This window comes from Orbicella franksi, chromosome 14 (assembly GCF_964199315.1).
Source record: "Orbicella franksi chromosome 14, jaOrbFran1.1, whole genome shotgun sequence".
Classification (NCBI taxonomy): domain Eukaryota; kingdom Metazoa; phylum Cnidaria; class Anthozoa; order Scleractinia; family Merulinidae; genus Orbicella; species Orbicella franksi.
In genome coordinates, this window is record NC_138158.1 from 12,846,721 (window position 1) to 12,854,628 (window position 7,908).

Genomic DNA, 7,908 nt, shown 5'->3' on the forward strand with positions numbered 1-7,908 from the left:
GCGCTTGAAGCGTTCGCAATATAGTGCTAGGAATCACCAGTTAAGGTCAGGGTTGTTTGTCCTTCTGTTCTTCTTTTTCTCTGTTGTTGACATGCTACCTTTAAGCTGTTTGTTACGAAGCAGTATTTTGTAGGCACACAGTGTGTATAGTCATCATGTGAGGCTGCTTCAAGAAGTGCTTGCCTAAGTTTCCTTTTCTATGCGGCTGGTCCAATTAGTACATATTATAGTTCACCACTGAATTTTCTCCGATTCTAATTGGTTTAAATTGGTCACGTGATGCAATAGTGTTCATCCATGGAGAGACACTATCAGCCCATAGTGCCTGTCCAAGGAAAATACCTGGATGGATAGTACTCGTCCGTATAAATGTTTCTGTAAAGAAGCGGGCTTTCAGAAAGTAAACAATTGAAATATATTAAGTGGGTTTTTGTCTGTTTTCTTTTTCAAATTTTACATTTGGCTTCAACAACCTTCCATGGCTTTCATCTAAAAAAGTTGAAAACAATTCAATATGAATTTTGAACTGGCACGCGGAAGAAAATTTAGTGGTGAACGATAAAGACAATAGAGTGTTTATGTCTTGGAACTATCGGTCTGATAGTTGTCCCTTGGAAATTTGATGTTCTTAAAACTAGCAAATATTTGTTTTAAGAACATCAAATTTCCATGGGGCAACTATCAACCGATAGTTCCTCAACAGAAACACTCTATTGTTTAAATAGGGATACATGCCAATACCTTGTCATGTCTTCATTAGGTGGCATTGCCATTATCTCTTTGTGCCAGCTCTTGTGTGAGGAACATTGCCATTCTTGTTATCTTCTGGAGAATTTATTCATGTTTTTGGATACTTGGTTTTTTTTGTTCTTTTAATGTAAAAACAATTAAAGAAGGAGAAAGCAGTTTGTTTATCTACTTGTATTTTTATTCTCAAGGATGTCTTTTATCTCTTGGTAAATATGATGTAGTTCTCACCAGCTAAACTTTGCCTCTAGAGATTCAGTCTGTTCTGTTTTGGTTTCATTGTCAGTTGAAATAGACTTTAAAAACCTAGGTCTTGATAAGATAGTCATACTCCTGCAGTTGTTTCTGATTGAATTTTGTTTTCTTTTAAATTTCCCTTTACTGAGGAACAGCTTTTAATCTACAAGGCTGTACATGTATGTTATTTTAAAACAGTCAGTGTAACTTAAAATATAATTGCATTTGTGTGATTTTGTGTGTAACAATAATGCTTTGAATTTCTGTTTTTGCAGTAATCGATGATCATCATGGGTTGGATTAGGGCAAACATGCACAAACCGAAGAAAGTTGTAGTAGAGAAGGAACTAGGGATGGTGAGCATCAGCCCTTACCATGGTATGTATCAGTTGCCATGCATTGATAACTTCTTTAGAGTTGTGTCTTGCCAAAATAATTCATTTTTTTGTTACCTGTACGTAATTGGGTCTTAACTGTAATGGCAGCACTTTCACAAGAATTTTAGAGCTTATGTCCTCATATTATGCTTCAATATCTGGTTAGCTTATGAGTTTTTTCTTGTACACTAAGTACTCCAGCAATACTAAGAAGAACATTGCAAACCAAATGTGTTAGAGGAAGCCAACTATTATGTATTAGAGAAAGCCAACTGTTATGTGTTAGAGAAGGCCAACTATTTTTCAAAACACATCTTCTTCGCACCTGGATAAATTAGCCAGTTTCTAGTTTTTAATTCCTTTTCATCCCTGCTATGAAGGCTTAAAATTTAGCACCGGGAGTGTTTAGTAGATGGAGTTTCAAAATCTCAAGGAAGAAGTGATTGTACAGTACCACTTTAATGCACAGCTTATTATCCTTGTGTATCCATTAAACTAGTCAACAACCCATTGTCCCCACTAGAACAAAATAATTTTGTTTTTAAAATTGATATAAAATAAAAGTCTCAACTTACCGGTAGTTTGGGAGGGTCTGTGGTATATTATAGGTTAAGGTATAGATGTATGGCAGTGATACAAGCAATTTTTGCTGCATGTTACACAGAAGATATTTGCATATCATATGTAGTTATTCAAGCATTTGTTGCAGTGCACATATTTTTTCTATTCTTTGTTGTGACTCTTATTTAAAACCCCAAGAGCTGTGAACAAGACAGCTTGTAGGAAGTTGAGCTTTCTGTGTTAGCAAATGACAACCTTAACTTAAATGACAAAACTGGTAAACCATACATGTACAATTGCCCCTACTGTATTCTACATGTATACTTACAGCCTGCAAAGCACTCACTTTCTTTCCTGCAATGGTTTGGGGCACAACAAACATAAATGAATTAAGAGAGGTTGAGGAGTCAAGAAGGCAGAGCAAAGAAAACTTTTGGATGCCATAAAGCTCCTAGAATGAGCTTGACGGCTATTAATGCAGTGTTCGAATGACACTAACTTTATTGCTAATTTGCCCTTTGGGCAACTAGTTCTGTTTTTGTTGGTTCCCCATGTGTCTTTTTAGTTGCCTACCTAGTAGACTTTTGTTGCCCATTAGCACTCACGAGAAAATTTCAACTTGCAGAAATGCTCAACTTTTTTATAAACTTGCCTTCTTGTTTTGGTGTTGCAACAGTGATTCATTGGGTGATTAATCAGTCTTAGAGGACATCACTCACAAGATTTTAAACATCCATGAACTGTGCCCACACATTTTGATGAGACTCCACTTTTCTAACAAATAGACCCAGTGAAGCACTTTTACTGGTCAAATACGATGAACCAACTGTCATGAATGAAAACATAATTCATGCCCAGAAGCACATCATTATCATTAATATTATTGTTATTATTTTTGTTGTCATCATTGTTGCTTTTATTGCTATTTTTATTTATTATTATTGTTATTATTAATAATTGTCTTTTTAACTATATATTAAGGAATGGCAAAAAGATGGCTCAGCCTGTACCTGTAGTACCTATTTTGTATTTGTAATCATAGATTAATGAAACTGCTTCTCTTCCTCACCAGAGATCAGTCGGGGAGTAGCTTACAATCCTGACAACAGTGCCCCATTTCTTTTTGAGTCACAACAGTAAAACTTATAGCCAAAATATTGCCGTACCGTACAATTTGTGTGGAAAGACATTGACACAAAAGTTATTTCCAAATACTGTTGCAAAATGCATCTTTGAAAATTCAATGAGGTTATCAAGCATTTTGTAGTATTTTAAGAACTAGGGATTAATGCTTTTTATGGTTCGCACAATTACTAATCGACTAGCCACTTTTATTTAGCAAGCTTTGGGGCAAGCTTCTCACAAAATTTGGGTTCATGGCTTGTTTCGGAAATGAGAGTGAATTGTAGAAACTTTCAGTGAATGTTAGAGTTGAGTTTACATGTCTTTGACCTTTAAGTTAATACTTCTGAACTTCTGCTCAAATGATTTCCCGGAAACTTGAGCATGGTTTGTATTAAGTCAAAATAAGCTGGTTCCAGAAATTGAGTAAAAGTATGCCAGCAAAATTTTTTTTACTGGTAGTGTTGTCCAAAAAATGGGGTCCAGTCAAACACCAGTAAGAATAAAAATATTATCCCCACTAAATGGAATTAAGTAACATTATCACCGAGTGAAAGACAAAATATATCCCAAAATTTGGGAAAAATATGTCCCAAATTTTCCAAAATTTCTTAGCCAACACTTCAAAGCCCCAAAATTTATGTTGCAAACTTTGACATGGGGTAGTGTGCCCACAATAACTGTAGAACCACCTTAAGTAATGATGAAATGGAATCAATAGAATAACCATGATAAGAATGGTGTTACCCTTTTGATACAATATTAATAACAAACAGTGGGGCTTAACTTTTCAAAATTACAGAAAAACTCAAATTGCATCTAGGGCCATCAGATCACAGTTTTCAAGCAACATACATTTAAATAGAAAGGAATTGTTAGCCAAATTAACTTTAACTAAAAATAACAGACTCTTTAAAAATAAAGTGGTTTGCTATTAAACAGTTAAAAAACAGCTCCTTTATATTGCTATATGTAGAAACATAAAAAATGAAAAGGGTTTGTCAAACACAACTCGATACACCACCACCACCCACATAAATTATGATACTCTCCCATGTAGATGTGGAAGGAAAACACCTTGTTTTCACTCTAAGAGGAATTGGAGTTTGCAAGCCCTGACAGTTGTTCAGATTGGTTTCTTTGGAGTTAATGACAATAAATTGATTAACACCAAATTAATTAAGAGAGCACTCAACAACCAAATTGATGCAATTTTGTTGGGTTCTTCATTAGGCCGTTGCTGTTGTTGTTGTTTTTCATCATGACAGAACTCAAAAATGATATTGTTCGTAAAATGCTTGACAGTGGCCTTATAAATGAGTAGTTTTATGGACGTTATTTTGAAGATATGCTGTTGATGGACAAACCAAATAAATCTGACATGTTTTACAGTCAACAAATTTGAAGATGGCTTGATCCATTTCCTGGACATTTCTCTGAAAAGAACATCCATTGACATTTATAGGAATCACACAAACACTGGACAGAATGCCTTGTTTTCTAGTCAAATACGTTGACTTAGCAAAATTACTTGGGTTAGGCCTTGTTGCAGCAGCCTTCTCGTATATGTGAAATAGACTCTCTCATTCAGAAACAAAGAACAATGATTCAAACGTTCTGTTGGGGAATGGCTTTCCTAAATCTGTGGCTTCTAATCTTGTGAGGTGTTTCAGACACAGTAGCTCGGAACCTAGAACATCTTATCCCAACAACAACAAGACTATGAGTTTTAAGGATTTTAAATTCTAATGTGGGGTTTGGGATTGGCAGTAGTTTTGCTAGGCTAATGATGTAATTTTGAAAGCAGATGGGAGCTCCTCTGGGGGCCTGTCCAGAAATCCCCATCAATGTCCCAGACCAAAAATGGCATGTGCTTTTAATTATTACTTCATCTCATGCAGGAAGGAAGTGATGTCTGAACAGTTTTCATTGAAGTGCCTTGAAACCAGAACCAGAGTATTAACAATATTACAAACAACACAACAAAGAAAGTACAGGATGCAAAACAGAGCACAGTGATGCAAACCCAAATGCAAGTTAATTTTGAAACCAAATTGAAAATTGCTATGTAGAGTGAGACGGGTAACTGCAATCACAACTGGTGGTTTGCTATTTGCGTGAAAAATTAGCAGACATTAAGTTGAAGGAAGTGACTTTATAGAGAAGTCCATTTGCATCATATTAATCAAAAACTGGTTTTCTTAGTTAGGTACAGAAATACAGTATGTTAATAAGCAGTTTCTAAGAAATCGATTTTGAAATAAAAACTAGCGCTAAAAAGTCACGACGTTTCGACCTCTACGAGGTCATTTTCAAGTGAGCAAATTTTCTACATTAGCATATAGCCATAAATATGTTAAAAACAACTTATAATAGATAAAAATGTGGCGAAGGCTAAAATGTGATAAAATATGTGAAAAAGTGTTAAAAATATACAATGGAAAAATAAAATAATCTTAGCAAGAATTGCCCTAAACAAATAATTTGGCGCGAATTGAATCGCACTGTTTGTTTAGCATTGGTTTCAGTTCTTTGATAAAAAACATTTCAAAAATAAGGCAGCCAAATTTGTTCTGACACTTTCTTAAGATTCGAAAACTCTGTGTGATGTCTTCTGGCTCCATATCGTGCTGCTCTCTGAGGTGGTTTCCGATTGCCGATCCTTTGTGTTCTTCAATTCGTTGGTGTAGGTGTCGGCACGTGTAACCGACATAGCCTGCATCACACAGGCCACACTGAAATGAATACACCACGCATTGTTGACTCACAAGAGGCTGCTTGTCTTCCCTGACCTTAATTTCATCCTTGATCTTTCTACTTGTGTAAACTGGGCTAATATCTGCGTTGATCTTCCGACTGAGGTCAACCAGCTGTTTACGTACTACGTTTGCGGATTTCTGGTCCTTGTAGGGCAACACGATTCTGACTGGGGCTTCTCTTTTATCAGCCACTCGAGTATGTGAATCCTCGGACATTTTTGATTCAATAAATCTGCGAATGATTGACTGCACAAGGTCGTCAGGATAGCACAGTCGGGAAAAGATCTCTTTAAGGCGTTCACATTCCTCGTGAAAAAACTTCCACTTTCAAAATACAGTATGAATATTTATAATTTGAATTATAATAATATTACTGTTGTACTTTAGATTATAATTCCAAAGCTCTTTTTAAAAAGTGATTTCAGTTTCATTATGTAGTTTGGTGCTTTGGGCCCAAAACAGCAGCCTGAAAACGGTCCTTGTAAGTTGATAAGCCCTTGAATAGCCAGGAAGTTTCAAGAAATGGGCCCTGAAGAGGCAAAGGGCCGACTTCAGACACAACTTAAAGCGAGTTTCAATTAGTCCAGCAAATTTATTTCACTTTCTGTAGGAGGAAGGTAAATTCCTAAAGATAAACATGAAACGAATTGCTACAAATAACTAACTGAAGACGGCAGAAAATTAAGAGGAAAATACAAACAGACGATAAACTAAACGGCTTACCAAAATGCTGGCAACGGGGTTCAGGGAACCAAGAAGATACAAGTGAACCGGACGATAAACTAGCGCTAAATGAACATGAAAGGATAACACAAATATATACGCAACGAAATTTACATACGACGCGAGAAAAAAAGCATGCAGAATGTGAAAAAATACATTAACATACGGAACAAAAAAGGACACAAAGAAAACACGAAATAGCCGTAACAGGCCCCTTCACAGAAAGTTTCAGTTTTCCACAATATTGTTGTGTCTATTGATGAAGTAAATCCTTCTCCATATTTTTAATAGCCTGGCCAAACCATACCTGAAGGCATTAGATGATATGATCGATGAGGAGGAGGGGGAGTTAGAAGAAGACAAAGAAGAAGAAGAAGGACAAGAGGATCAAGAAGAACAAGCGGAAGGGCAAGAAGAGCAAGACAATGATGATGAACACCTCTACAGAAAGTTAATAGAGGATGAGTTTAGTGACAGTGATAAAATCAGAATTTTTTTCGTAGATTTTTAAAATTTTTATCAGGATTTCTTTAACAGATGTATTAATAAGTAATAATTAAGTAAATAGAGGATGAGTCTGAACTTGTTTTGATTGTTCTACATTTACAACAGCTTATTCAAATTAGCCGAAGCTCAAAGGCTGAGGAAAATATGTCATTACTTTTTTTTTTACTAAATGAACCACAAATCACTGTGTTGCCTGTGACTAGTTTGTTGGATCTAGATCTAAGGGACAAAAGAGTGACAGAACTTTTCATCTTTGTAATAAGAACCCAGTCACAGTCGTGCCTGGGTAACTGTGTCCACCTTCCTTGGTTTAAATAAGCTAATCAAAATGCATGAATGGTGAAAATATCAAGCATCATGTAACCTGTTGATCAGTCGACAACTCCACCTCTCACATTTCTTTTCATAATTTGGATTTGCCAGATTTGAATGGAAGCCATAGGAAAGTTGTTGAAAACATGTCAAAAAATGATGAAAAAAAAGTTAGTTTGGTGGCCTGTGTTAGAAGTGCACAACTGTAAATGCAATGATAAGTATTATATTAGTATCTCCAAAAGGCATTTATCTGTCAAAAATAGAATTTCTCAAACTAATTCTAACTTTGGTTATTTTGCCTTTGTAACAATACAAATCTCAAGATTATAGTGGTTTTACAACACAGGCTAAAAACATACCCTAAAATGTAATTTTCGAAAATGTTTGGATAAAGCAACGGTTTGTATCATACGTGAGCATTGCAGATAATTCAAGCCAATTAATTCAAGGTCACAAGTCAGATTGTTTTGGTTCGCCCGTGTGTAGAAAGATCTATAAGATTCCAGTTGATAGTGATAATGGTAATTATGCCTGCTCGTGAAAACACCAGTTGTATAAAT

The 7,908-nt window shown here is 35.6% G+C and overlaps 1 long non-coding RNA gene across 1 annotated transcript in view; it reads left to right on the top strand.

Moving 5' to 3' along the window:
• Positions 1–7,890, top strand: part of LOC145467753 (uncharacterized) — a 9,019-nt gene extending 1,129 nt beyond the window's left edge. Inside the window, exons 2-3 of the long non-coding RNA XR_014042105.1 lie at positions 1,260–1,362; positions 6,818–7,890. This is a non-coding gene — a long non-coding RNA (uncharacterized LOC145467753). The remainder of the gene's footprint in view (positions 1–1,259; positions 1,363–6,817) is intronic.
• The last annotated feature ends 18 nt before the right edge of the window (positions 7,891–7,908 follow it).